We start from the raw sequence: 27,299 nt of genomic DNA on the forward strand, positions 1-27,299 counted from the left end.
CCTATTACAAAACCCTACCACAGTAGCCCCCGTTGAATAAAGTCTGCCTTACCATCTTAAAAAGTGTCATGAATAATCTTTTCTTTAACACCTCCACACCTTTCTTGATCACATATTTCTCAATAATTTTTTTAACCATTCATATATATATAAACATATATACATATATATGGTTAGATTTCAAAGTTTATACTGTTATATCATGTTCACTATTTTTAAAAATACAGATATAAAAAGAAAAAGAAAAATGTTGATATTAAAAAGTAAATATTACAAATGGGGATTGTACTATTCTCTTCCTGTATCTCAAAAGTCATCTTGCATTTATCTCACCTTGAGGTCATTCCTTAAACTATTTCCCAACAGAGGGTGTACCAAGGTGATTCCTGGGTTCACATCTTAAAAAGCAGTAATGGTGCCTGTTGCAATTTCTACTTTTAAATTCTCAGTTAAACAAAAAATAACTACTAAAGTTTTTTCGCTTTAAAATGGAACACTTTGAGAGCGTACAAAAGACTCCAAAAGAGTGAGCACTTAGGACAGTTAATACCAATCAGCCAAATGTGTCTAGGAGTCAGTCACTCAGTTGATTTATCACTCTGCTGAACCCTGCTAACGACAGTAGCAGTCTTGATACCTGCAGTTTTTAATGGTTTTTATTCTTAGTCAAACGAATTTAATTAACATCCCAAATGGACCACTGATTTAAAATAGGAGTCAAAAGGAACATTCTTTCAAAATGTTAGTTAATGGAAAGCATTAAAACTATTAAATCTGCATTTTTGTCTCAGGGTGATTTTCGTATCCATATATGTCACTTAGTACATCATATCAAATATTTAAAGGAGAAATATAGTGATGATTACACCCAATTTGGCTATTTATTGAGAATTATAAAAAAGTTATGTTTCTCATGTTTCATTTGCAAATAAAACCTGAAACCTTCTCTCATCATCTACAAACAAGACACAAAAAATTATTAAAGTAATTTGATTTTTTTAAAACATAAAAGTAATTATTCCAAACATCAGTCAAAAAAGCAGTTTCTGCTTGGCTTAAATCCTCTAAAAGTGTACTTAATTTTTAGTCCAACAACAAGCCCTTTTCTTACATATATGAAAATTTGTATTACATATTAAATAGAAAAAAATTTGTTGGAAGGAAAAATTCCACTCAAAAAGTTTTGGTATTTATACATTGATTTTTACATTTGCTAAACACAAAGTGATGAAACATTACTAAATGTGCTCACAGAAGTGAAAGGAGTTCATGATTCAATAAAGGCAGGGAAATTCTGCCTTAAACTAACATGTTTCCAATAAGACTGAAAATAGACGTGATAATACAATCTCGAATAATATACAATGTGCGTGCCTCCTGAAACTGGTCACGTTTGACATTTTAATTACAGCACTACTTTTCTGTCAAGACAGCAGCCAGTTCTGCTTCATGTCCTATCAACACTTGATTTATGTAAGCAGCGACAAAACAGTATAAATAGCTGTTAAATTTAGGGCGCTTTTCAAATATCCTCGAATGGGCACTAATATGCAAATCAAAGACCATTTTGTTGTAAAGGCAAAAGCTAAGACTTAGTATCCGCTTAGTACGTTAATTACGAACATCTAGCAGAGAGCCAGGCACAGTAGTGGAATGTTTGAAACACTAGTATTTATCTTTACAAACATACATGAAGTCTTTCCAGTCTTCCTAAGTGTCCTCTGGCCTTAATGGTGCTGATAAGTGAAAGGATTAAAAAAGCACAACGGAACACATGAAAACCACAATAAATGTCAGCGGTTGTTAGCAACGAAGAGCTCAGCGACAACCACATTTAAAGCCATAGGATCTTTGCGCCCGATACTTGAAATCCCAAGGTTCCCTGGGGGTGGAGGCGGAGTTACATTCAAATTGACAGCTTTTTCAGCCAATGACACAGCCAAGCAAAAGACCGCGAGAAGCCCTAATTCTTCCACATTACAACGCTGAAATCATACGAGTTCTGAGCGTATGTGGGTGTTTCAGGGCCCGATTCGAACTACTAAGTATTTCTCACCTGCAGTTACTGTCTGGTCAACATAGCAATTCTCTACCCGAGTGTGGCTCTGTGGGAGTTCTAGCGTCTAAACGCTGAAAGAAACACGTCGCCCTATGTCAACTGAAGAACCCATTGGTCCGAGGAAGAGGCGGAACTCGTTTATATTCTTGCTCTTTATTGGCCACGCAGCAAGGAGACCTAAGCTTTCAGCACAAACGATAAGTCGTTAAAACTTCCGCTAACGTAACGTAAAGGGCAGTGCTGTGCAGCGCTATACGGAAGCTGGGTCTACGCTGGCGCAGATATCTTGCATTTGTCCAATCCGGAGAGAGGCCACTCCCTGGCGCTTCTTCGCTCCCCCCGCCCAACCCCTTTCCCTTCCCCTGGGCTATGGCCCGCCTCTGTGCTTCTGACCAATCCTCTGCATCCTCCTTTGTGCGTTTATCCAATCAGAGAGGTGGAGGGTGGAGTTCCGGTCGACCGGTCCGCGCAGAGGCTGTGCTCTGAGTTCTCTCCTGCAGCAGGTGTGGGCTCTCTGATGAGGTATATTTCCCAGACTTGCGTTGGGCAGGTTCCTGGGATGGGCAGCTCTCTAGACGGGCAGCGACAGTACCGGTTGACTGTAGAAAGCCGAAGCCACTGAGCCTGTAGCACGAGGAGCAGAGGGAAATGGGGAGGAGCTGGGAGGAGAGAACCACGTGTTGGGGCTTCTGGTGCAGTTGTCGGAGCCCCTGGGTCATGCCCGTGCTGTCCCTGCCCCGCGGGCCTTCCAAGGGTTAGGTTGGTGTCGCCGAAGCCGCCCCCAGCACTCCTCTGGGTTATTTTTGAGTAAAAACAAAGCGCCTATTCGTCAAGTGTTCAAGGAGAGGTAGCCAGGACCTATTTTTCCCCTACCCTCATTCCCTTCCCTCGCATTCTTAAATTACCCACCTCCTGGGTTGGTTAATTTTCGGGGTCAGAAAGCAGATTTTCCTTTGGGAAGAGACGTGCTGGAGTATATAGTACGAACTCTGAGACTAGCTTTCATGATAGGCACTTTACGTGTATTATCTCATTTAATCCACACAGCAACATCTAAAGGGTTAGGTACTGTTACGGTTCTCATTTTCATGCGAAGAAACAGATATGTTAAGTTACTCGTCCACGTGTTCTCTTCAGCTTTTCTCTGACCACTTAATTGAGTGTGACATTCGGCTTCCACGCACGTAAAATTTAAATATGGTATTGCTTGTAAAATGTTGGTCTTGTTTTCTTTCCTAACGAAGTTATTTTAGAAGCTAATACAACATACCTAGAAGTAAATCGATTGATGTTATCGAGGTAAAATGATCTAGTAGAAAGACATAAGAGTAGGAGCCATTTACTAACCTTTGGGCAAGTCACCTTCTCAGCCGCCTCTTCCTCCACTGCAGAATTGAAATCAGTTCCAGACTTGTCTACTTCCTGGAGTCGTGAGGATCAAATGATATAATATGTATAAATTACTGATGTTAACTACATATGACAGTTTTCTGCTTTTCAAATTCTTTCCTATGGAAGCTAGACTATCATTAATATGCAATATCTATTATAATTAAAGTATTATGTATATACACACATACAGTGGATAACATGCAGCCTAGTACCACTTGAGTGTGAAATACCTCTTAAGAGTATGTGGCCCACTTATCTGCTTATCCAGGGTTCAGGATAGTATTCCCTGTGAATGCAGAAGTGGTGCTTGTCTGGTTTGTATTCTTTCCTCAGACTGCTGTAGATAGCATAAAGTAAAAGTAGATCAGCTCATTTTACTGCTTTTCTGAGTTCTGATTACTTTTGGAGACTCTGAAGGGAGGTCCCATTTCCTTGCCTTTTTCAGCTTCTGGTAGCCTTTTATATTCCTTGGCTTGTGGCTCCTTCATTTTAAAAGCACATCACTTCAATCTCTGCTTCCGTAATCATATCACCTTCTCTGCCGTAGTCAAATCCGTCTGCTTTCGTCTTAGTGGGGGCACTTGTGTTTATACTTAGGTCCCATCTAGATAATCCGGAATAATCTCTCCATCTCAAGATCCTTAGCTTAATTATAAAATCCTTTTTGATGTATAAGGAAGCATTCATAGGTTCCAGGAATTAGAGCTTGGATGTTTTGGGGGTGCATTATTTTTAGCTTGCCACAAAGGGTATAAAGAAGGGTAAAACATATCCTATCCTAGTGCAGCTTAAAGTCTAGTAGGATATGCTGTAAGAGAAAAAAAAAATGACTTCTGGATTGCTGTGAAAAGACTCTTCTAAGTTACCATAGGTTGGTACTTCAGCTTTTCCCCTGGAAAACAGAAGAGGTAAATGAATATTCCTGTGATAATGTGGATACAAAGCCTGAATTAACCCCTTAGAAGAGTGAAATTTCTTTATATTCTAATCTTCTGCCTTAAAAATTCATGTGAGTATTGCATTTAATTTCATATTTGTATTTGATACTGTTTTGAACTATTGCCACATCATAACATTGCTGTTCTACGGAGATAGACAGTTTATTTTGTGGCTTCTTATAATAGCCAGTTTACTATAGTCATAGGTGTGTCCCCTAGTTTAAGAAGCATGACCTCAGATGATGGGGATTTATTATAAGGAAGCCATCTATGCAACTAAATACGCTGAGTCTCATTGCTCCTAAGGCTAGAATATGCACTAGGCTTCTTGGAGAACTGGACTGATAGTCCCTCATGATTGATATCCTCTAGTCCCCCCAGCAAGGAGATAGTAGCTCTGATGACTTCAGTGTTTTGTTGTATCTTCAGAAGGAGGTAATATTCTGTTCCTCTCATGTCTGGCTGGAATTAATAATTCTCAGGAGACAGAATCTGATGAGTTGGGTTTGTTACCATCCCACCCAGTGTGGATATGTTGGAATAAGATAAAATACGAAAGAACCCAGCTTCAAGTAGGCATTCAGTATATAAGAACTACTCTGTAACAGTCTCTGTGCTTTTTGCGTGGAGATGGAAGGGTAAAGGGCAAGGAGAAGCACATGCGGGACATTTCTGTGGGCCAGCCCTAGAAGTGACATACATTGCTTTTTCTCAGGTTCTTTTGGCTAAGACTCTGTCACATAGCCACACCTAACCAGTCTAGTTGTGCGCCTACCCTAGTGATCTGCTGATGAGTTAGCAGTCTGCTACAATGGGCAGTACCTGTAGCCAGCTTCTTAAGACTTGTCCTCAGCCCTTAGTTTCCAGCCTTTAGTTTCTTCACCCTGTGAACTCTGTTGACGTCCAAATGCCTCTAGACAAACCTATTACACAAAGTTCTTTTTTTTGCTGGCTCCATACCTTTGCCATCATCAGGTCCACAAGAAAATGTCTCACATCCTTTGCTGTATAAATAACAATGCAGTGTGATGCACCCATTTGTCCTTGTTCTGTTTGAGCAGGTATCCAGCCACAGTCTCTTGGACTTTTCCAGGCATGGCTCTTGTATCAGCAGTCTACAGGGTACCAGATCAAGGTCTGAGTTTGACTGTAATGGCCTATATGGGAAAAGAATCTAAAAAAGAGTGGATATATGTATATGTATAACAGATTCACTTTGCTGTACAGCATAAAGTAAATCAACTCTACTCCAATAAAAAATAATAATTTTTAAAAAGAAATTAAAAAAAAAACGTCTGAGTTTGAACCACTCTCATGCATGGTAAAGTGGGCCCGAGGAAAAACTTCTGTAATATTTTTCCACAAATAACTTATTCCAAAAAAATTCTTTATCAGCTTCTTTAGTGCTTTTATTCCCTCAAATTGGTGTCAAGCTAATGATTACAAGACTAGTTTTAGGCCGTCTTCTTTGCAAGTCCAATGTGGGTGGTCCACCACCTAACTTAGGGCTGTGAGGGTATAGTACACAGTTTATAGCTACAACATTTTTATTTTTGTGCACTTAAGGTACAGTTTATTGGGTGTTTTCTCGATAATTATATAACTGATAATCCAAACCTAAGCTATTTCACTTATTTGTTAAATGTTCCTATTTGGTTCACCAGCCTTCTCTGTTCCTTGGCTGGGTAGTAATTCAGGTGAAATAGATATATAGAGGAATGAACATTAAAAAATGTTTTTAAATAAATTTATTTATTTTTGGCTGCGTTGGGTCTTCATTGCTGCATGCAGGCTTCTTCTAGTTGCGGTGAGTGGGGGCTACTCTTCCTTGTGGTGCGCAGGCTTCTCATTGCGGTGGCTTCTCTTGTTGCGGAGCACGGGCTTTAGGCGCACGGGCTTCGGTAGCTGTGGCTCGCGGGCACTAGAGCACAGGCTCAGTAGTTGTGGCGCATGAGCTTAGTTGCTCTGCGGCATTTGGGATCTTCCCGGAGGAGGGCTGGAACCCACGTCCCCTGCATTGGCAGGCGGATTCTTAACCACTGCGCCACCAGGTATGTCCCGGAATGAACTTTTTTTTTTTTTTTGCGGTATGCGGGGCTCTCACTGTTGTGGGCCTCTTCCGCCGCGGAGGACAGGCTCCGGACGCGCAGGCCCAGCGGCCATGGTTCACGGGACCAGCCGCTCAGCGGCATGTGGGATCCTCCCGGACCGCGGCACGAACCCGCGTCCCCTGCATTGGCAGGCGGACTCCCAACCACTGCGCCACCAAGGAAGCCCCGGAATGAACATTTTTAAAAACTATCTTTGAAACGGATAATCTCTGGGAAGCTAGCATTTAAGTGATTGAGATGAATGGTAGTTAGAAGTGATTTTTTTTTACTTCCTGAAAAGTAGTATTATTGTAGTTACGTTATTTCACATTTATGCATTTAAAATTGGATTTAGTTACCTTGTTTGTGTGTGTGTGTGTGTGTAAGTAACTCCCTACCACTTAGCTTTAAATGCAGATTTTTCTTGGGTTCCAAGTTCATTTTGGCTGAATTAACTTGTTCATCATTTCAGCTAGATAACTTGTACATCATATAATAATGAGATTTTTAGCAAATCTCTTTACATTTTAACAACCATAAAACTTCATTATGTTTTCTGCTGTATATTTTCCAAATTTTCTTGGCTGTGAAACAACTTGAAAAGTATAAAGCTTACCATTTTGGCAGCATGATGTAATAGAAGAAGCACTTGGAGTCAGAAGGTATATCTAGACCATGCAAAATATTTAAGTTTTCTGAGCTTAAGTTTCGTATTTGTAAAATAAGAATAATAGTACTTCTCCTACTTAACTCTCGGAGTTGTGAGAAACAGATGAAATAAGAAATACTGTAGTCCTTTGAAAAATGTAATTCTTTCATAAACAAAATACAAGGTTGTATTAAGTATCTGTTATACCTTAAAAGGTTCAAATTTAGCATGAATTTTATTGTGAAATCCACTAGTTCATGTGATTTTTTTTTAAGTTTTTTGCTGCTTCATAAGATGCCTGGACCAAAAAATGATAAAAATCCTGTCTATCAACTCTTTAAAATTAATATTAGTGTTAATTAATATTATTTTCCCAATTTCATTCCTTTGGTTTGCTAACAGTACAATTTCATAGGAAAATTAAAAGAAACCTCTTCTTCCAAAGACTAATAACTTTTCCTGATAGCATAGATTAGTTTACCATATCAGTTAATATATTTCTTTTACATGTTCCTTTGTATTAGTATGTATACTGAGGTAAGTGATGGCTCCATTCTCTTTGTGGACATTCATCCTGATCATTAGTACTTTATATTGGCCTAAAAAAAAAAGAATTTCACCATTTCTTGAATTGCAATGGAGCTAGTGGTTAAGAGCACAGATCCTTAAACCTGACGACCTGAGTTGAATACTGGCTCCAATTATAACTACTTTGTAGGCTGTTAGGATTAAATGAGTAAATATTTGTGAAGTGCTTAAAACAGTGCCTGACAAACACTATTAAATAAATTCCTTCCTTAATGATTTTATTCAGTATCATTCATCAAGTATTAATGTGAAATAATAGCTAAAAGAGAAAAAGCTCTAGGGGATGGCTTATATTTTAAATTATATCTTGTAGCTGATACTGTAAGTCTCTAAGACTATAAATACTTGGAAATTTACACATCCATTCAACTAAAATTTGCACTGGATTTCACATCATTGATATTACCACTGTCTTAAAAAACTTTGTTAAGGCCCTCCACATATTCATATTCACATATTCATGCTTTAAGTATTTTAACTTTATGTTGCTTGGTTGTATGAAGTCATTTTGATTAGTGCAAATAAGAATTATAACAGGACTTTACATTTGAATGGCCATTTAAGAATGCTTTGTAAAATATTTCCTTTATATCATTTGAGAGGCAGTATAAGAAAGTATTTAAGAGTGTGGGCTCTGAAACCAGTTTTGAGTTCCAGTCCCTGCTATGCATTTGTGAGCAAAGTGACCTCTGGTGTATCACCTACCTTTTCTAAGCTTTACTTCCTAATTATATAAAATGGGAGAAGTAAGTGTACCTATTTTGTAGGGCTGTCTGGAAGGTTAAATGAGATACAATGCATGTAAGGCATTTAGAACAGTGCCTGGATTATAACAAGAGTTCATTATGTCTTAGTTACTGTTAATGTCACTGATGCATACAAAAGTATCAGTAAACAGAACAAGTGGAAATGTGAGGCAACCAAGATTCAGATTGGATCTGTGATTTACTGAAGGTCACAGGCAAAAAAAAGAAAGTAAACCTCCTTACTTCTAGTGCAGATCTTTTCCCATAAAAACACTGCCTTCATTTCCACCTTTAACACCTTTCAGCTCACTCATATTGACTAGGTCCATCTCAGAGGCACGTTCCTTCGTTTTCCATTGTGTTTCCAATTCTCGGCTGCTTGTTAGAGTATTTTTATCTTGGTTCTAATTCTGTCGGACTGCTTCCGTTTCTTCATGAATCCTTCAGCCCTGTATTACTCAGACCTAAAGTTGTTAGCATGCATGACAGGCATCTATTTTCAAGAAAGGAAGAAAGAATAGATACTGAAGCTAAATTTTTCATAGTGGTTAGTGTTTGTTGTTGTTGTTGTTTAATTAATTAATTATTTAAATTTTGGCTGTGTTGGGTCTTCGTTGCTGTGAGCCGGCTTTCTCTAGTTGCAGTGAGCGGGGTCTACTCTTCGTTGCGGTGCACGGGCTACTCATTGTGGTGGCTTCTCTTGTTGCGGAGCACCAGCTCTAGGCACGCGGGCTTCGGTAGTTGTGGCACGTGGGCTCAGTAGTTGTGGCTCGCGGGCTCTAGAGTGCAGGCTCAGTAGTCATGGCGCACAGGCTTAGCTGCTCCACGGCATGTGGGATCTTCCTGGACCAGGGCTGGAACCTGTGTCCCCTACGTTGGCAGGCGGATTCTTAACCACTGCGCCACTGTGATTTCATTAGCCTGTCATTAATTTGTATTTAATGTAGCACTGAATTATTTTTGCAGAGCTATTTCATTCTTTCCAAACTTTCCCTTCCCCTGCCCCCACCCCACCCTGAGGTTGTAAAGTCAAATTGAAGTTATTTCTTAGGAACTAAGAAGGGAGACTGAAAATCACACAAATACCCTGAGCCATTATAAAAATAGGAAGAATACAATTTTATGAATCACTGGGTTATTTTTTAAAATCTTTAAAGATTATAATGTGGATGTATCTTTTTGGCATCAAAAGCATGTTTGTATCATATAAGCAAAGCACAAAGTATTCAGTGCATTATACTGGAATTTTGAGTTAGTTGGATCCCGTGAAGTATTTTGTGCAAGAAGAGTTGCATTTTGAACATTCTGGTCTGAGATTTGGGTTTGCAGATCTAGTTATTAAATTGCATTCAAACCATCAGGTGTTTGTTGAATACTTTCTGCCTGTAGGGTACTGTGTGAGATGGTAAGATGATGTTCCCAAATCCTAGCCCTTTCCTTAGCCTCCTCAGTTATGCTTTCCTGGTGCTTTCTATGATGTTAGGAGGTTGAGTGAATTTACCTCTAAACTGTGGTTATGGATGTTTTATCAATATTGATAATATTACTACTATTTAATTTCTCCACAAAAGGAATAGCTGCTTCTAAAGCTTGGTCTGTGTGTGTGTGTGTGTGTGTGTGTGTGTGTGTGTGTGTGTGTGTGTGTGTTTCCTGTCTTTGACTGTCATTGTTTTACATCTATGTGTAGTTCCTTATCTTTGCCTCCTGCCTGCCTCTATTGAGTGTGTTTTGTGTGTGTTTATATTTTTATACTCCTCTTATGGGAGGTAGCATTTCGTGAGGTAAGCTGTGGAATTAGTCTCAGGCTGGTGGAGGATTGATATTAGAGAATTGGAAAATACGGTTCCTGTCCTTAAGAAGTTTATACTTTACACTGAGAAAGAAGCAAATATAAATATATAAAACATATAACTAGAGATAAATAGCACTTTAGTATATTTGGTATATGATTGCTAAATGAATAACAGTTGATCTTTTGGCATTCAGAGGAAGTAGAAACTCACTTTAGGCTGAGTTAAGAAGGATTTTGTAGTAGTGGTAGAATTTGAGCTATATCTTGAAGCATGGGTATTATCTAGATAACTCAAGAAAATGATGTAGCGTTCTTGGAGAGAGTAGCAACTCTTCTGCAGTTGTATTGTGGGGAAAATATTTTGCCTAGCCTATTAAAGTATTGATGAGTCTGGGCTTGCTATAAAATATAGTGTGTAATTCACATGTTCAAACATCTGCAGTTCATGCAGAAACAACAAAAGAATGTATGTCGTACTTTATAAAAATTAAGTGTTTAGTTTATGTACTTAAGAAATGTTTGTGAAATCTATATTTGCTTTTATTTCTGATATACTGAGTGTCAATATTTTTTACAACATGAAGTTGGCTTCTAAGAATAAAACTCTCACATGATATTTCTTGTGTGGGAAGTAAGAAATTTTCCCGTTCTTGACATCTTTGGCCAGGAATCAGATGTTAAGTCAAGTGTTTCCTGTCATGCTCTGTATCAGGCACAGAGGAGGTTATTGCAGTTGCAGGCGAGAGGTAATGGAAAACAGGAGGATAGTGGCAGGACAAACAGTGAGGAGATGGATGTAATGGGTGATTTTCAAGGTAGGCTTTATTAGCGAGGAGAATCTTGTCGTTTGCCTCCTTTTAATCAAAGGTAATTCTGAGATTTTGAGCCTTGGTGACTGAGAAGATTGTGCAGTTAACAGAGATGAGGAATATATGTTTGAGTTACATTTTGAGTATATTTAATTTGAAGTTTTGGCAGCACGTTCGAGGGTAGAGGTCTAGGCAGACATTAGAAATATGGGATTGGAATTTTGAAGAGAGATCAGGGTTGAGGATAAAATCTAGGAGTTCACATAGAGGTAGGAATTTATATTGCTAGGTGAAGAGGAAAAAACAACTTAAGAAAATCTCAGTTATCCTGGGTAACAGTGGAAATTTATTCTGTTTAGAGACTTTGTAATTAAGTCCTGAATGATGTTTTTTGTCATTCTCTAATTTTTGCACCTGTTGCTCGATGGCAGTAGTCATCAGTGCCATGAGCAAAGAGGGCAAGTATTAAAAAAGAATTTGGTAGCTTAAGTCTTCATGTTTAGTAAAGTTAAACTTGACAGTACAATATTTCCAGTCCTTTTTATCCTTCACATCAGATCTATACAGTAAGTGTGGAATTTTTTTTCCTCTTAATATCCGGCTTTTGTAGCATGGTTCAAGAATTATGCCTTTTGTTGGTTATTTCTCTGATATCAGGATCTTTCACTGTGTTCAGAGGAAAGGAAATGAGTTTAGAACTTAACTAGATTCTGATCTTCCCGTGATATGGCACAAAGTGGTTAAGAGAACTGGTCTGTCCTATTGAATCTTTACACGAATATAAAGCTATAAATATTTATGTTTAAGGGTTTTTACCACTGTTTTGATTTCTATTTCAATAGATCCCTTTTGGATACTCATCTAATTTGGAGTAGTAAATAGTGAATCTATACTTCAAAATGTAAAAGAAGATATCTTTAACTATCTATTTATAAATATTTGTAAACTGTTGCCTTTTGTATGAGAGATATGTGGACATGATTATAAGCTCTCCAGTATTAGGAAGCCTCATTCTGGCTTAACTTTATTTCAGGCACTGGTTAACAGTGGAAATTAAAAGAATTATTAGTATGTTAAAGTGTTAAAGCATCTTTCTGTTTGGTGACTTTTGGGGAGAACATTTCATACTGTGAATTCACTGTAGAAGTATCTAGTCTGCTTGTCTCCCTGCCCCCACTGCCCCCAGTGTATATATTCAGTTTGATGTCAGTTATCATGGTTTACAGCATGGGGGATATGTGTATATATATATATATATATATGTAAAATCTAGTAGGTTATTCTGCAAGTTTATCGTTTGACACTTGCATTTCTTTGAAATTCTCTGTGCTGGCACTTCCTGCAGCATTCTGAGCACTTAACATGTAGTAATTAGTTTATATCTTATAACAACCCTGTTAGGTTGGAACTGTTAACCTCTGTTTAAAGAATAGGAAGCTGAAACACATAACTAGTGAAGCCAGAATTTTCTTTTTTTAACATCTTTATTGGAGTATAATTGCTTTACAATGGTGTGTTAGTTTTTGCTTTATAACAAAGTGAATCAGCTATACATATACATATATCCCCATATCCCCTGCCTCTTGCGTCTCCCTCCCATCCTCCCTATCCCACCCCTCTAGGTGGTCACAAAGCACGGAGCTGATCTCCCTGTGCTATGCAGCTGGTGAAGCCAGAATTTGAACCCTGACAGTCTGGCGGTATACCCATTCTCTTAACTACTGTGCAATACCTATTTCTCTAAGCCTCAGTTTCCTCACCTAAAAAGCAGCAATAAAAAGATTATCTTTTAGGATTATTGGTAGGGTTAAATGAAGCAATATATGTGAAGAGACTGATACAGGAACCTAGTTATTAATCAGTTAATACTAGCTGTCTATTGTTTGGACACTTTTCTGAGGTTCTTCTGGTTCTTTCTTTGTCTCCTTTATAGTTTTTATTTTTTCTCTGCCCATTCCTTTAACTGGTGTTTCAGGGTTCCATTCTTTTTTTTTTTTCCTAATTCATATTTATGTATGTATTTATGTATGTATGTGTGTATGTATGTATGGTGGCATTGGGGCTTCGTTTCTCTGCATGTGCTTTCCCTAGTTGTGGCGAGTGGGGACTACTCTTCACTGCGGTGCGTGGGCTTCTCATTGCGGTGGCCTCTCTTGTTGTGGATCATGGGCTCTAGGCCGTGCAGGCTTCGTAGTTGTGGCTCGCGGGGTCTAGAGTGCAGGCTCAGTAGCGCACGGGCTTAGTTAGATCCCACATGCCGCGAACTTCCCGGACCAGGGTCCGAACCCGTGTCTCCTGCATTGGCAGGCGGATTCTTAACCACTGCGCCACCAGAGAAGCCCTCAGGATTCCATTCTTGACCTGTTTTCTTTGTTTGTTTTTGTTTTTGTTTTTTTTGCGGTACGCGGGACTCTCACTGTTGCGGCCTCTCCTGTTGCGGAGCACAGGCTCCCGACACACAGGCTCAGCGGCCATGGCACTCAGGCACAGCTGCTCCGCGGCATGTGGGATCTTCCCGGACCAGGGCACGAACCTGTGTCCCCTGCATCGGCAGGTGGACTCTTAACCACTGTGCCACCAGGGAAGCCCTGACCTGTTGTTTTATATCATTCTGTATAATTCCCCTTCGGGAGTTTCATCCAAGTCCCTACTTTTTAACTACTGCCTATTTCCTATAGTCTGATGACCCAGTTTTATACTTTCCTCCTGAGCTGTAAACTGATGTATCCAAATGTCTATTTTACATCCTCCCTTGGCTACCCCCATATGTCCCTCCAGCCTGATGTGGATAAAACTGTAAAAGGATTTTAATCTAAAATGGAATTGAAAGATATGGAATGGAGAATCTCACACTTGTGCTCTCAGAACAATGAAACTTAAAGACTGAGAGACTGATTTCCCATGCCTGATTTACAAAAGTGAAACTTCACCTCTGACCAATGAATCTCTCCCCATCTTTGAGCCAGTGAACTCTGCATGGCCCCTGATTGGACCCTCCCCTTTTGCACTCCTTGCCCATAATTGCAACCCAGCCTAAACCTTCAGTGGACTCACCTGTAGCTTACTGCAGCATGCATGTCCTGAACTTCAATATCTCTGCTACTCCAGGATAAACTCGATTTTCGGTAACTCAGCTTACCTCTTTTCTTTTAGGTTGACATTGCGTGGTGTCATAAGTGATCTGAAGGCGCCAACCACTTGAACTTCCGGGATCAAGTGAGGTTCCTGCACTTGAGTCCTTTGCACTGTTTGCTTCTGTGAGTCGCTGTAACTTTCAGTTTGGTAAGTCTCCTCTCAGATCTCAAGCTACCTCCTTTTGGTTGAGCTGTCTTACTTTATTCAAAATCTAGATAGAGACAGATTGTCTTTCTGGTAAGTACTCTTTTGTTTCTGATAATTTAATCTAGTCATCTGAATGTACTAAAGGTGGCCTCCCCCTTGGGGAATCCTAGCCAGTGCGGTACGCGGGCGTCTTACTGTTGCGGCCTCTCACGTTGCGGAGCACAGGCTCCGGACGCGCAGGCTCAGTGGCCATGGCTCACGGGCCTAGCCGCTCCGCGGCATGTGGGATCTTCCTGGACCAGGGCACGAACCCATGTCCCCTGCATCGGCAGGCGGATTCTTAACCACTGCGCCACCAGAGAAGTCGCCACTCAGGTGGCTTTTAATTCCATGTGTATAAATTGCCTGCACAAGGACTTATCCTTGTTGGTCAAAAGAACCTGTATCGAATGGGAGACAGTGTTCACCCCTGACCTTATCAATCTGCCTAATAAATTAGCTCACACCATAGAAGGTGACTCTAGAAAAAAGACAACTAAGATTTTGAATCTACAGCACCAACGGATAGAAACTCCAAAGCAAATCCGTCCTACAGGACTATGACATTATTGTAAAAAACCTGACCTTGGTAAAAGGATTACTACAAATAGAAATCCAAATAGTCACAACCTTCTAAGAACCCATGGCCAAACCCACCCCCAATGATGGGACTCCAAGGACACACAGGGACTGTTCCTTGTTCTGCCATTATGTAGACTGGAGGAAACTACTCTCCAGATCAGGGACAAATTCCTTACAGTATTTTTTTTTAATACATTTATTTATTTGTTTGTTTGTTTGTTTATTTATTGCTGTGTTGGGTCTTCATTGCTGCGCGCGGGCTTTCTCTAGTTGTGGCAAGCCGGGGCTACTCTCTCTTGCCGTGCGTGGGCTTCTCATTGCGGTGGCTTCTCTTGTTGTGGACCATGGGCTCTAGGCACACAGACTTCAGTAGTTGTGGTGCACAGGCTTAGATGCTCTGTGGCATGAAGAATCTTCCTGGACCAGGGCTTGAACCCATGTCCCTTGCATTGGCAGGCGGATTCTTAACCACTGCGCCACCAGGAAAGTCCCACCTTACAGTATTAATTGACACAGGAGCTACTCTTATAAGTGCTCAACCCCACTACAATTAAACAGTCCCTTTCTTGGAGTAATATGTATGTTCAAATAGTGGGAGTCTTAAAAAAACTGCAATGTGTCCATATTTCTCAGCCCATATTTTTTTGTCTGGACCTTTGCAAGATAAATGCCTGCTCCCAAACGTTTACTGGGATGAGATTTTCTGGAGAAATACAATGCTGCCTTTTTTTTTTCTCTCAAAAGGCAGAAATATCCCTTGAGTTTGAATTCTACACTTAGGAAAATTTAACCCCTTTTGCTATTATTGGCACTCTACAAACCAAGGCAGTCCAAACTTTGTACTCATCTGTCCTATTAAACCTGGTATTCCCTAATATTTGGACAAAATTCTTAACAGAAAAAGGCACAATTCATGGTGCCCCTCCCATTATGATCCAGATTGACCACACAAAACCTCTCCTAAGAATAAACAAATATCCTGTGAATAAAGAAGGTTGACAGGGCATAAGGCCCATTATAGAGGACCATAAGGCCCAAGGGCTTATTATCCTTTGTGCTAGTCCTTGTAATACCCTTATTTTGCCTGTTAAAAAAACAGGATGGGGCTTCCCTGGTGGCGCAGTGGTTGAGAGTCCGCCTGCCGATGCAGGGGACACGGGTTTGTGCCCCGGTCTGGGAAGATCCCACGTGCCGTGGAGCAGCTGAGCCCGTGAGCCATGGCCGCTGAGCCTGTGCGTCCGGAGCCTGTGCTCCGCAGCGGGAGAGGCCACAGCAGTGAGAGACCCGCGTACCACCAAAAAACAAAAAACAAAAAACAAAACAGGATGAGGATGGAGATTTGTCCAAGACCGTAGGGCAATAAATAACATTGTAATTCTCTGCCGTCCTGTCTTTTCTAATCCCCACATGCTGTTGGTATCCATCCATACTGGAAGCAACTTTTACATTCTAGTCAACTTATACAGTGGGTTTTTAGTATCCCTGTTGAAAGGGGTAGTCAGCGTCTCTTTGCCTTCACCTGAAGGACAACAGTACATCTGGACAGTCATGCCTCAAGGCTTTACTGAGGCCTTCTGACTTCTCACAAGTTTGAAAGACTGATTTAAATGACATAAAATTCTCTGGAGGCTTTCTGGAACTAGCTGGTCATTGTCATAATTGGATCCCAAATTTCTCCTTAGTGGTTCAGCCCCTATATGCCTTACTAAAGAACACCAACCTGACCCCATTGTTTGGATGATCAAGATAGCTTGGCCTTTCAGATCTTGAAGGAAAGCCTAATAAATCCACCTGCCTTTGGACACCTAAATTATCAGCTACCCTTTTTCCTTTTTGTATATGAAAAGGAAGTGAATGCCCTCGGATTACTTACCCAAAAACATGGGGACTATCACTGACCTTTAGGTTTCTACAGCCAACAGTGAGATCCAGTGGCCTGAGAATACTCCACCCCCACCCCTTAGAGCGATGCCTGCTTCCACTCTTTTAGTAAAGGCTACTGAAGAGACTGTTATAGGGTCCTCCTTGATCATCTTTGTACCTTAGCCTGTTGAGCCTTTCTTAAATTTTGCACCACACTCAACACCTTTCAGCGAGATGTCTTACCACCTATGAAATCCTCTTACTAACCTCCCTTCATATGACTCTTATTCATTATAACAGTCTCAACCCTGCTATCCCTCTTCCCTCTTGCACTGATGAAGTTCCCCATGTCTGTTTGACTTTGATGGATCACCTCTTGACCCCTCATGATGACTTACAAGAAACCCCCTTGGTGAATGCTGATCTGGTTACTTGATGGTTCCTGCCTAAAAATTGAGAATGGCAAATTCTGTGCCAGGTATGCAAGGTCATTGAGGCTGCACCCTTGCCTTCGACCACTTCAGCCCAACAAGCGGACTTACATGCTCTCACTCAAACATGTGTTTTAGCCAAAGGCAAGACGGCAAATGTCTGTACAGATAGTTGACATGCCTTTGGGATAGCCCATGACTTTGGAATGTTATGGAAACAGTGGGGTTTCCTTACTTCTAGTGGAGTTAAAATTAAGAATGGCCCTTATGTCCAAAATTTGTTGGATGCTATACTGCTGCCAGCAGCTCTGGCTGTCATTAAAGTTCCTGGGCATTCCAAGTCAGGTTTTCTGGAAGCCAAAGGAAACCACCTCACCAGGAATCCTGCAAAAAATGCCACCCTTCTGAGATCTATAAACCAAACCTCTGTCATAGTCCAGAAGGCTACTCCCCCTGGCAAGGACCTAAGGGAACTAGCCAGGGAAGTACAACAGTTGGCCTCTGAAAGAGAAGAACAGAATTGGAAAATCAAAGGCTGTTGGTACTGTGAAGTAAAGGGACTCTGGTTTGGACACAGTGATAAATTGGTCCTGCCAAAAAAAATCTAAAATTTCCCTTTTTAACTACCATATATGAATTAAACCATTGGTCCAGTGAGAAAATGGTAACATTTATGAATCAATATTGGTGGAGAAACATCGGCAAGGCCACAAAAAACACATATCTTGTCCTAAATTCAACCCAGAGGAGACTATCTACACTGCCTGGGGACATTTTGATTTACCCAATAGACCATTTGAGGTCTGGCAGATGGATTTCATACAGTTGTCCCTGTCTCATGGATATAAATATATTAGACTAGTAATGGTGTGCATGTTTTCACATGGACTGAAGCATTTCCATGTAGAAAGGCAGCTGCCTCTTCTGTAGCTAAAGTCCTTTTAGGAAAGATTACTTCCATTTGAGGAACCTCCCTGGAACTCCATAGTGACTGGAGAACCCACTTTACTGGATAAGTACTTTCACAAATCTGTGCCATCTGGCCAGTTCTACAACATTTTCATTTTGCTTATCATCCTCACTCTTCAGGACTGGTTGAACATACAAATGGAATTATCAAGATCCATTGGCTAAATTATTTAAAAATCTCCAGATACCTCAACCAAAAATATTTCTGCTGGTTCTTCTAAATCTTGGACCCGTTCCATTCAGGATTCATAAGCTCTCACCCTTTGAAATAATTATAGGACAGCCAACGCATTTAGTCCCTGCTTCCTTTGACCTACAAATAATAAAAGGGGATATATTTCAGTTTTGCAAAGGTCTAATTAAATCCATTGACAATAATAATGCTTTGGAGGAATAATCCTTCCACAGCATGCTCCCAGGAGACAAAGATGTCAAACACCACCCTTTGCAGCCTGGTGACTTCGTCTGCTGGAGAAGACATAGCCATAAAGTTTCCCTCCAACCTTGTTGCAAGGGCCCCTACCAGCTGTTGCTGACTAACCCCTGTGTCGCTAAGCTCCAAGGGATGGACTCCTGGATTCATGCGTCTCTTCTGTAAAAAGGCCCCCAAACTTGAGTGGATCTGCAACCTAACTGGTGATTCAAAGCTAAAATTTTCTACTGAACCAGATGACATCAGAAGTAGACAGCTTTCCCAAGATATCCAGACAGGCCTGTGTCATGCTGCTTAAAGTTCTAATTGCCCTTTCTTTGGCTTTCTTGCTGCTCTCTTTAGCTTTAGCGCATCCCTTGGCGCACCTTACCAAAACTCCCTGATTCTGCCAGCCTTACTGATTGTTTGATTTGTGCCAGAGCTAATAACGTTCATGATGAACCTGAACTGGTAACCTGGCCATTAACCTTAGAAGGATGGAGAAATCTGTCTGGCAGAGATGTAGGCTTTTCCTTTGGTACCTTTGAAGAGGTGCATGTTATTCCTTGCAGCAAATTGGCACCAGACATTACAGAATTCCATTGGGTGCCCCCTGCCCATAAAGGAATACCCCTTAATCAAGTCTGGACTCTTACCCAAAATCTTTCTTTGTGTTTTGAAAACATTTATGGTACTGGCAAAACTCTGGCCTCCCTCCCACTAAACGCTTGTAACTATACAATTCTATATGACTCAGATGATCGTGAATTCACTCCCTGCTGGAATCAAGAAGACTAAATGTCTCCTCCATTAATGTAGCTCTGTGGTGGGATAATGAAAATTATAATGGTACCAGGGAATGGGAAGCGGATGTGCTTCCTTTCAATGGTACTTAATAGGGAATTGATCAAAAATCTGGTGAATGGTGGGAACTTAATTCGACTCACCTTCTCCCTAGAGATTCCCCAGACCTCCATGAGAAACTTACCCGCAATAATCAAACTCATCTATTATTCCATATGTATAGAAATTTAAAATGTTCTTATAGCCATTCCCACCATGCTGACTGTCATGTGCTATGTGTAAATGACCATGTTTTTGATCCTGAGAGCTCTTCTTTTATACCAGGAAAAAAAGGGGGCCCACTTAACACCCTGTCTTCAGAAAACACTGGTTATTTCTTTCTGTGCAGAAACACTCCTCCTTAAATGGAAGGGACGTTGTGGAGTTGTTGCTCTTCCGCTGCCTATGTACCCAGTCTGGGTTCTTTCTCCTAACAACTTAAAAGAGCACGTCAAAGCTGGGATGGATATAATTTTGGATGGATGCCCACAAATAACCCCATAGTAGATAGAAAGGGGTTTGGGCGTGCCTTTGCCTGAGTCTTTTTCCCCTTGGGTTGGAGTAACGGACTTGAAAAAGCAATTTGAAACCTCTCCGTAGTCATGGCAACTACCTTTAATGCTTCTCTTAGAGCCTTTGAAAATCAACAAACCCAAACAGACAGCCTAGCGGAAGTAGTCTTACAAAACCACAGAGCACTACACCTCCTCACTGCACACTAGGGAGGAACCTGTGTCCTGCTTGGGGAAGAAGGCTGTTTTTATGTTAACAAATGGGGAAAAATAATGCAAGAAATAAAAATGATGGACAGTATCAATCTGTTAACTGAAATAGGCCAAGCTCCAGGACTTGGGACATTCTCAACCTATTAAATATTAGGTAGCTGGGGAAACTGGTTGAGAAGTTTGTTCCAGTCAGTAACCATAACTGGACTTCTGACCCTGGGTGTCATCCTCCTAATGAAATTTCTGCTGTCTTATTTCAGTAGGCAAATGTCTTTCCCTCAGACGTATGTACAAAATAAAGTTCCTAAGGCTCATCATGAGGCTCAATTGACCATGGAAATCAACCTGACCACCTTAGAGGACTATGACTGAGATTCCCCATGTTGTTCAAATGAAGCCAAAAATCCACTTGCCATTTCCCTCTTCGGTGGAACAGAACATCTTAGAATGGTCCTCTGCAGCTCCAAGGGACACACAGCCCAACATCTAACAACATCTCTGACTAAACAAATACCCACGCAATAAGGTTGATCAGCGATACTGTCTGTGAAAGATCCTGCTCAAGCGAGGGAAGAGCGAAAGGATTTTAATCTAAAATGGAACCAAAAGATATGAAATGTAGACCCATTCATGTGCCCTCAGAAAAACAAAACTTAAAGACTGAGAGACTGATTTCCCATGAATACCCGATTTAGAGAATTATCAAATTTACAGATTTATCGAAACTTAACCTGTGACTAATGAGCATCCGCCAAGAATCTCTTCCTATCTTCGAACCAGTGACTTGCTGCATGGCCCCCAACTGGACTCTGCTTTTTGGCACCACTTGCCCATAAAAGCAACCCATCCTAAACCTTCAACAGACTTGCCTGTAACTCGTTGCAGCTTGGCTGTTGCGAATTGCAATTCCTCTGCTGTTCCCAAATAAACTTGATTTCTGGTACCTTGAGCTTCACCTCTTTTTTTTTTTTTTTTTTTGCGGTATGTGGGCCTCTCACTGTTGTGGCCTCTCCCGTTGCGGAGCACAGGCTCTGGACTTGCAGGCTCAACGGCCATGGCTCACGGGCCCAGCCGCTCCGCAGGATGTGAGACCAGGGCACGAACCCGTGTCCCCTGCATCGGCAGGCGGACTCTCAACCACTGCGCCACCAGGGAAGCCCGCCTCTTTTCTTTTAGATTGACTTTTTTCTTTTTTTGGCTGCACTGCAGCGGCATGTGGGATCTTAGTTCCCCGACCAGGGATTGAACCCGTGCCCTCTGCATTGGAACCACAGAGTCTTAACCACTGTACTGCCAGGGAAGTCCCAGAGATTGACATTTTATTTTCCTAACAGATTTTCAAAAAGCAGAGAAGTTTAAATTTTTAATTAATTCAAGTTTTTCTTTGCTGGTTTGTGCTTTTGGATTCTAAGAAGTCTTCACCTAACCCAGGGTCGTAACTTCTCTGCTTCTTTCCTAGAAGTTTTGTAGTTCTTGCCCTCACATTTAGTTCTATGATAATTTTGAGTGAATTAATAGTGCTTGTTCAGACCTCTCCTTTGTTTGATGTTAATAAGCCACTGCAGTGTTGGGCCTGGGATGCTGGAGGGCTTTCCTCATTGTTCTTCTCCACTCGCAACTTTTAGCAGGCACTGCTGGCATGTGCCAGATAGGGGATTTCTCACCATGCTGTTTCTCCTCCAGCAGTAGACTTTTGATGCTTTTTACTCAGTGTGAGAATCGTGATGGAGGCAGAGGGTCATTCTCCTCCGTGATGATTTGTTTGTTTTTTCAAATGTATACATCTGTGCATAATCACGACTCACAGAGTTCTCTTGCTTTCTTCCCCAGTCCAGATTCCCCCAAAAGATAACCAGTATTCCGATTGCCACCATTGTAGATTTGTTTTACCTGTTCTTAAACTCTGTATAAGTGAAATCCTGTAGCAACCTTTTGTGTCGGGCTTCTGTCACTAAACAGTTCTGAGATTCGTCCACCTTGTTGCATGTACCAGTGGTGTGTGGGTTTTTGTTTTGTCTTTTGCTGTGTATAATTTTATTGTATTAATATACCACGGTTTATAAAGACTGTTTAAACAATTGGATAATTGTCTAATTATCTAATTAATCATCTTGTAATTATCCTGAAAGCTTGTAATTATCCTAAAAGTAACATGCCAATGGTCTATTCACTTTGTGGCTGAGGCCAGAAACCTAAGAATCATCTTTGACAATTGTTCTCATACCCCTCTTGAAGTCTAATGAGAAAATGCTGTTTATTCCTCTTTCATAATTGTGGCCTGAATCCAGCCACTTCTCCCTACTTTCGTATCTCTTGCCCAAAATTGTGCACAAGCCTCTTTACTACTTTCATTCTTGCCCTGGGTCTGTTTTCCAGTCAGCAGCTGGAGGAATCTCTTCACAGACGTTTCTCACCTGCTGTCAACCTGCAGTGGCTTGCTTTCTCTCTTGAGAATAAAATCTGAAGTCCTTACCGTGGCCTGCAAAGCTCTTATCTGACTGCAGCTACCCCTTCAACCTTATTTCCTACACCACTTTCTTTCTCTGACTCAGTGTTAGCCGCACTGGCCCACTTGCTATTTTTCTCTGCCCAGGAGAGAAAATTATCTTCTGCCCATTTTTGGATTGGGTTGTTTGTTTTTTTTGATATTGAACTGCATGAGCCATTTATATATTTTTGAGATTAATCCCTTGTCGGTTGCTTTGTTTGCAAATATTTTCTCCCATTTCAAGGGTTGAATTTTCGTTTTGTTTATGGTTTCTTTTGCTGTGCAAAAGCTTTTAAGTTTAGTTAGGTCCCATTTGTTTATTTTTGGTTTTATTTTTGTTTCATTATTTTTCTCTTGGTTCACACGGTCCAATACTTTGCTCCCTCATTTTATTCTGGTATTGGCTCAAATCTCACCTCATGAGAGAGGCTTGCCTTTAATGACCAAATCTAAAAGGCTATTCCTGCCCCATTTCTTGCCTTACCCAATATTATTTTTTATAATACTTAATCACTATTTTCATTATTATAATTAGTTGTCTATATATCTGTCTCCCCACTGCTCTTTGTTGAGAGAAGGGACTTTGCTAAATCTACTGTGTTTTAGGCCTGTCATGTTAGCCATTTGAGAATCATTTCTGAATTATTGAATAGGGATTTAATTATTTTTTAGAAATATTTATTTATTTGGCTGCACCAGGTGTTAGTTGTGGCATGCGAGATCTTTAGTTGCTCCATGTGGGATCTAGTTCCCTGACCGGGGATCAAACCTGGGCCCCCTGCATTGGGAGCATGGAGTCCTAGGGATTTAATGATATTGCTTATCAGTTTTTAACTATAACATAATATTCAAGTGGATTGTTCTTTGATAATGTTAACATCATTCTATTATAGGTCACTACTCTTTATTCCCCCTCCAGTTATTACAGAGAGCATTTGCAGTTATTACAGAGTTATCGCAGTTATTACAGAGAGCATTTGCTTAGTTTTTAAAAGCATCTATTGAGAATTAGAAAAAGAAGTAGTAAACATAGAGTACCAATTCAAGAATTGGATTATTCCACATTGCTACTATCTGTTCCAAATTAAGACATCTGGTGACTGAAGAAGTTTGGTTTATTCTCTGTTTGGTTAACCAGCTGGTTGTTTTGGAAAGGCAAAGGCAGTTCATTGTTCTTGTTGAAAGAAGCTGGGTATTCATAGACTTACTATAAAGGGTGACTTTTGGGTGAAAGATTTACTTGAGAAACTGGATATCTCAAGATGTTATTGAGGAAAATGTCTTTGTTTTTTAAAGATACTTTGAATGTTATATCTGGAACCTGAAGGATAATCTCATACTGCATGAGAAAGTGTGTGTGTGTCATTCCTTCCCACCCCCTCCCTCTTTTCCTTGGTAACAAATTCCTGCACTTTAAAAACTGTGCTCTCCCTAAGCATTTTAGTGTATTTAATGCATGAAGTGCCATATGTTGCTGCAACCAGTATCTTGAACATTCGTGTGAACAAAAATAGTATATTCAGGCTCGCTAACCAGGATTAATTTACAAAGACATTGTCTCAGTCATTAATGAATATGATATTGAAAATTACATTGAAATTGTAGCAGAGGTCAGTTTAGCATACCTTCCACTAAATATACAGCACTTCTGCCCAATTTAAAACAAATTGTTCTTTGATAGATTGTTTTAAGGCCAATTATGTGTCAGTTTAAAACATACACACAAATTTCTCTAATTTTTTTTTTTTTTTTTTTTTTTTTTTTTTTTTTTGCTGTACGCGGGCCTTTCACTGTTGTGGCCTCTCCTGTTGCGGAGCACAGGCTCCGGACGCGCAGGCTCAGCAGCCATGGCTCACGGGCCCAGCCGCTCTGCAGCATGTGGGATCTTCCCGGACTGGGGCACGATCCCGTGTCCCCTGCATCGGCAGGCGGACTCTTAACTACTGTGCCACCAGGGAAGCCTTCTAAATTTTTGATATAAAAGTTTTCTCAGAAATGTTCTGCAGAAGTTAAACCAATGCATGCTTTTTATCCCAAGGTATTGATTTCTCTAGGGCATACTGGTAGTGCATATGAGGGACTGTTCTTTAATGTCCAGTATAGAACTTTTGTAGCTAACATTAGATTTTTCCCATTTGCCACTGACCTTGCCACTAGCACATGACATTAGACATTAGCAGCTACTGCTTCCAAATGCTCTGCTAACACAACATTGAAACTTGAAGAGTACTAGCCAGGTATTTGTAGATTGTCCCTCAATTGAGTTTGTTTGACGTTTTCTCAAGATTAGGCTGGGGTTATGAATTTTTGAGACGAATGCCACAGAAGTAAGCTATCTTTCTCATCACATCACATCAGAGGGCAAGTGACATCAACATGACTTACTACCAAAGATGCTGACCTTGATCAGTTGGTTAAGGTGGTGTCTTCTGATTTTCTCTAGTTGAATTTACTATCTTTTACTCTTTCAATACTCTGTTCTTTGGAAGCAAGTAATTAAGTCCAGCCTATACTCCAGAAGAGGAGAACTGAGCTCCACCTCCTAGAGGAGGTTGTATCTGCTTATATAAGTTGGAATTTTTCTGTAAGGAAGATATGTCCCTTCTCCCTCATTTATTTACTTACTCAATCATTTATTTTTATCAGTATGGATTCATGGGTATTTATTTTATTGTTTGGCTGCTTTTTTGCTCAAACTGGTCTAGAGTGACCAGTGGGAGATCTTGGCTCTTGCGTCTTTTTTTTTTTTTTTTAAGCACTTCTTTACTTTCAGGCACTATTTGATGCTGTAGGCTCATCTTGTATTTGCCCTGTCCAGACCCAATTTCAGGCCATTTGTCCAAGGAGGTCAAAAGGTAGTTGTAATTTTTTGGGGGGTAGAGTTGATTTACAATGTTGTGTTAGTTTCAGGTATAGAGCAAAGTGAATCCGTTATACATATACATATTTTTAGATTCAAGGGTATTTTTAATAGGGTAGATCTTAAGCCTTTCTGATTGGTACCTAACTAAAAGATAAGAATTTTGGAGTTCACTGAGAACTTGTTTCACTTCAGTGAAACTATATCATCTTCTAAAACATACTGAAGTTCATTTGCTCTTTAGAAATGTATTTTTCATTAAAAAATTAAAAATGAAATCTTAAAAAGCACCCACTCGGGCTTCCCTCGTGGCGCAGTGGTTGAGAGTCCGCCTGTCGATGCAGGGGACACGGGTTCGTGCCCCGGTCCGGGAAGATCCCACATGCCGCGGAGCGGCTGGGCCCATGAGCCATGGCCGCTGAGCCTGCGCGTCCGGAGCCTGTGCTCCACAACAGGAGAGGCCACAACAGTGAGAGGCCTGCGTACCGCAAAAAAAAAAACCAAACAAAACACCCACTCAATTTAATATGTCAGTGGTTTATTCAGAATTGAGAGTTGCTGATTTGATATTCATGTTCATGAAATTTTGCATATTGTTTCATTTTTTAAAAATAGTTTTAATATAAAAGTAACAGAATGCTTTCATTTTTAAAAGCTGTAGAATGGTATTTTTTAAAATGTGAATGTGAAATGAAATAAGGCAAATCAAATGAAGTTATTAGAAAGAAAGGAAATCAATATTTGCTTATTTTCTTTATGCCAAGAATTATGCCCACTACATCCTTCTGCTTTGTGTTCCTGTGTCATCCTCTGATTATCTCTGTCCTTGTACCATCACCCTATAGTGTAATTGTTTACTGGTCTTTCTCCTAACTTCTTGAAGACAGCAAGTATGTTTCTCATCTGAATCTCCAGCATTTAGCACTGTACTTGGCTATAAAAGGTGCTCAATATCAAGTATGTCCATTTCTATCCCCATTTTAAAGATGAAGAAACTGAGGTTGGGTTAATTTGTACAATGATGACTTTGCTAGTTTGTGGTAGAACAAGGGCTTGAAATTAGTATTTTTTTTCTTAAACGTATATTGCTTTTTTATTGTACCACACTGACAGATTATTGACAAGCTGAAAATTACTTCACTGCATTATTTCCAAATTGACAATCTCTGAAAACATTCATAAGAAACTGGTAACATTTGACGACTCCTGGGAGAAGAAAGGGGCTTGAGGACAGAAATGTTCTAAGATATTAGTTTTGGAACCTTTTGAATTTTGAGCCATGGGACTATTTTAGAAATTCAAAAATATAGATAAATTTTAAAAATACACAAACTTACCAGATAGAGTTTTATATTAAGTTTTAAAATATTGTAGCATTTCAGAGGTTTGTTTGTTTTTTTGTTTTGTTGGTGTCTTTAGAATGAGGGATCCTACCATTATTACTGAGCATAGGTTTTTATAGTCTTCTGACAATTCCTTTGTGTATCATATTTTTTGGAATAGGTGGGAAAGGGGAGAGGATAGAATGTTCTAAAGGGAACAAAAGATCAAAGTCTCCATCTTTAATATGAATGACATTTGACTTTTTAAAGTATGTTCCCTAAATCTTTATTTGTAGGAGCCTCTTACATTAAGTCAGTACTTGGTGATAACACCCAAGACTTTATTTGATTACCTCTAATTAGTTAGGCTGGTTCTGGCTGCATTAACAAAAACTCCACTGCAAATTGACTTAAATAGTC

At 40.2% G+C, this 27,299-nt stretch overlaps 1 protein-coding gene and 1 long non-coding RNA gene across 3 annotated transcripts in view; one reads left to right on the forward strand and one right to left on the reverse strand.

Annotated features, from left to right (window-relative positions):
• The window catches only part of LOC132420213 (uncharacterized), a 42,027-nt gene extending 39,883 nt beyond the window's left edge, over nt 1-2,144 (reverse strand). Inside the window, exon 1 of the long non-coding RNA XR_009518329.1 lies at nt 2,057-2,144. This is a non-coding gene — a long non-coding RNA (uncharacterized lncRNA). The remainder of the gene's footprint in view (nt 1-2,056) is intronic.
• A 287-nt stretch (nt 2,145-2,431) lies between these two features.
• WDR89 (WD repeat domain 89) overlaps nt 2,432-27,299 on the forward strand; it is a 34,854-nt gene continuing 9,986 nt past the window's right edge. Inside the window, exons 1-2 of one of the 2 annotated variants that reach the window (XM_060003415.1) lie at nt 2,432-2,581; nt 14,217-14,345. The gene's annotated coding sequence lies outside the window, so the exon portion shown is untranslated. Of the gene's footprint in view, nt 2,582-4,377; nt 4,461-14,216; nt 14,346-27,299 lie in introns of those variants that run through there. The other variant, XM_060003414.1, reaches the window with a different exon arrangement.

This window comes from Delphinus delphis, chromosome 2 (genome assembly GCF_949987515.2).
Source record: "Delphinus delphis chromosome 2, mDelDel1.2, whole genome shotgun sequence".
NCBI classification, from domain to species: Eukaryota; Metazoa; Chordata; class Mammalia; order Artiodactyla; family Delphinidae; genus Delphinus; species Delphinus delphis.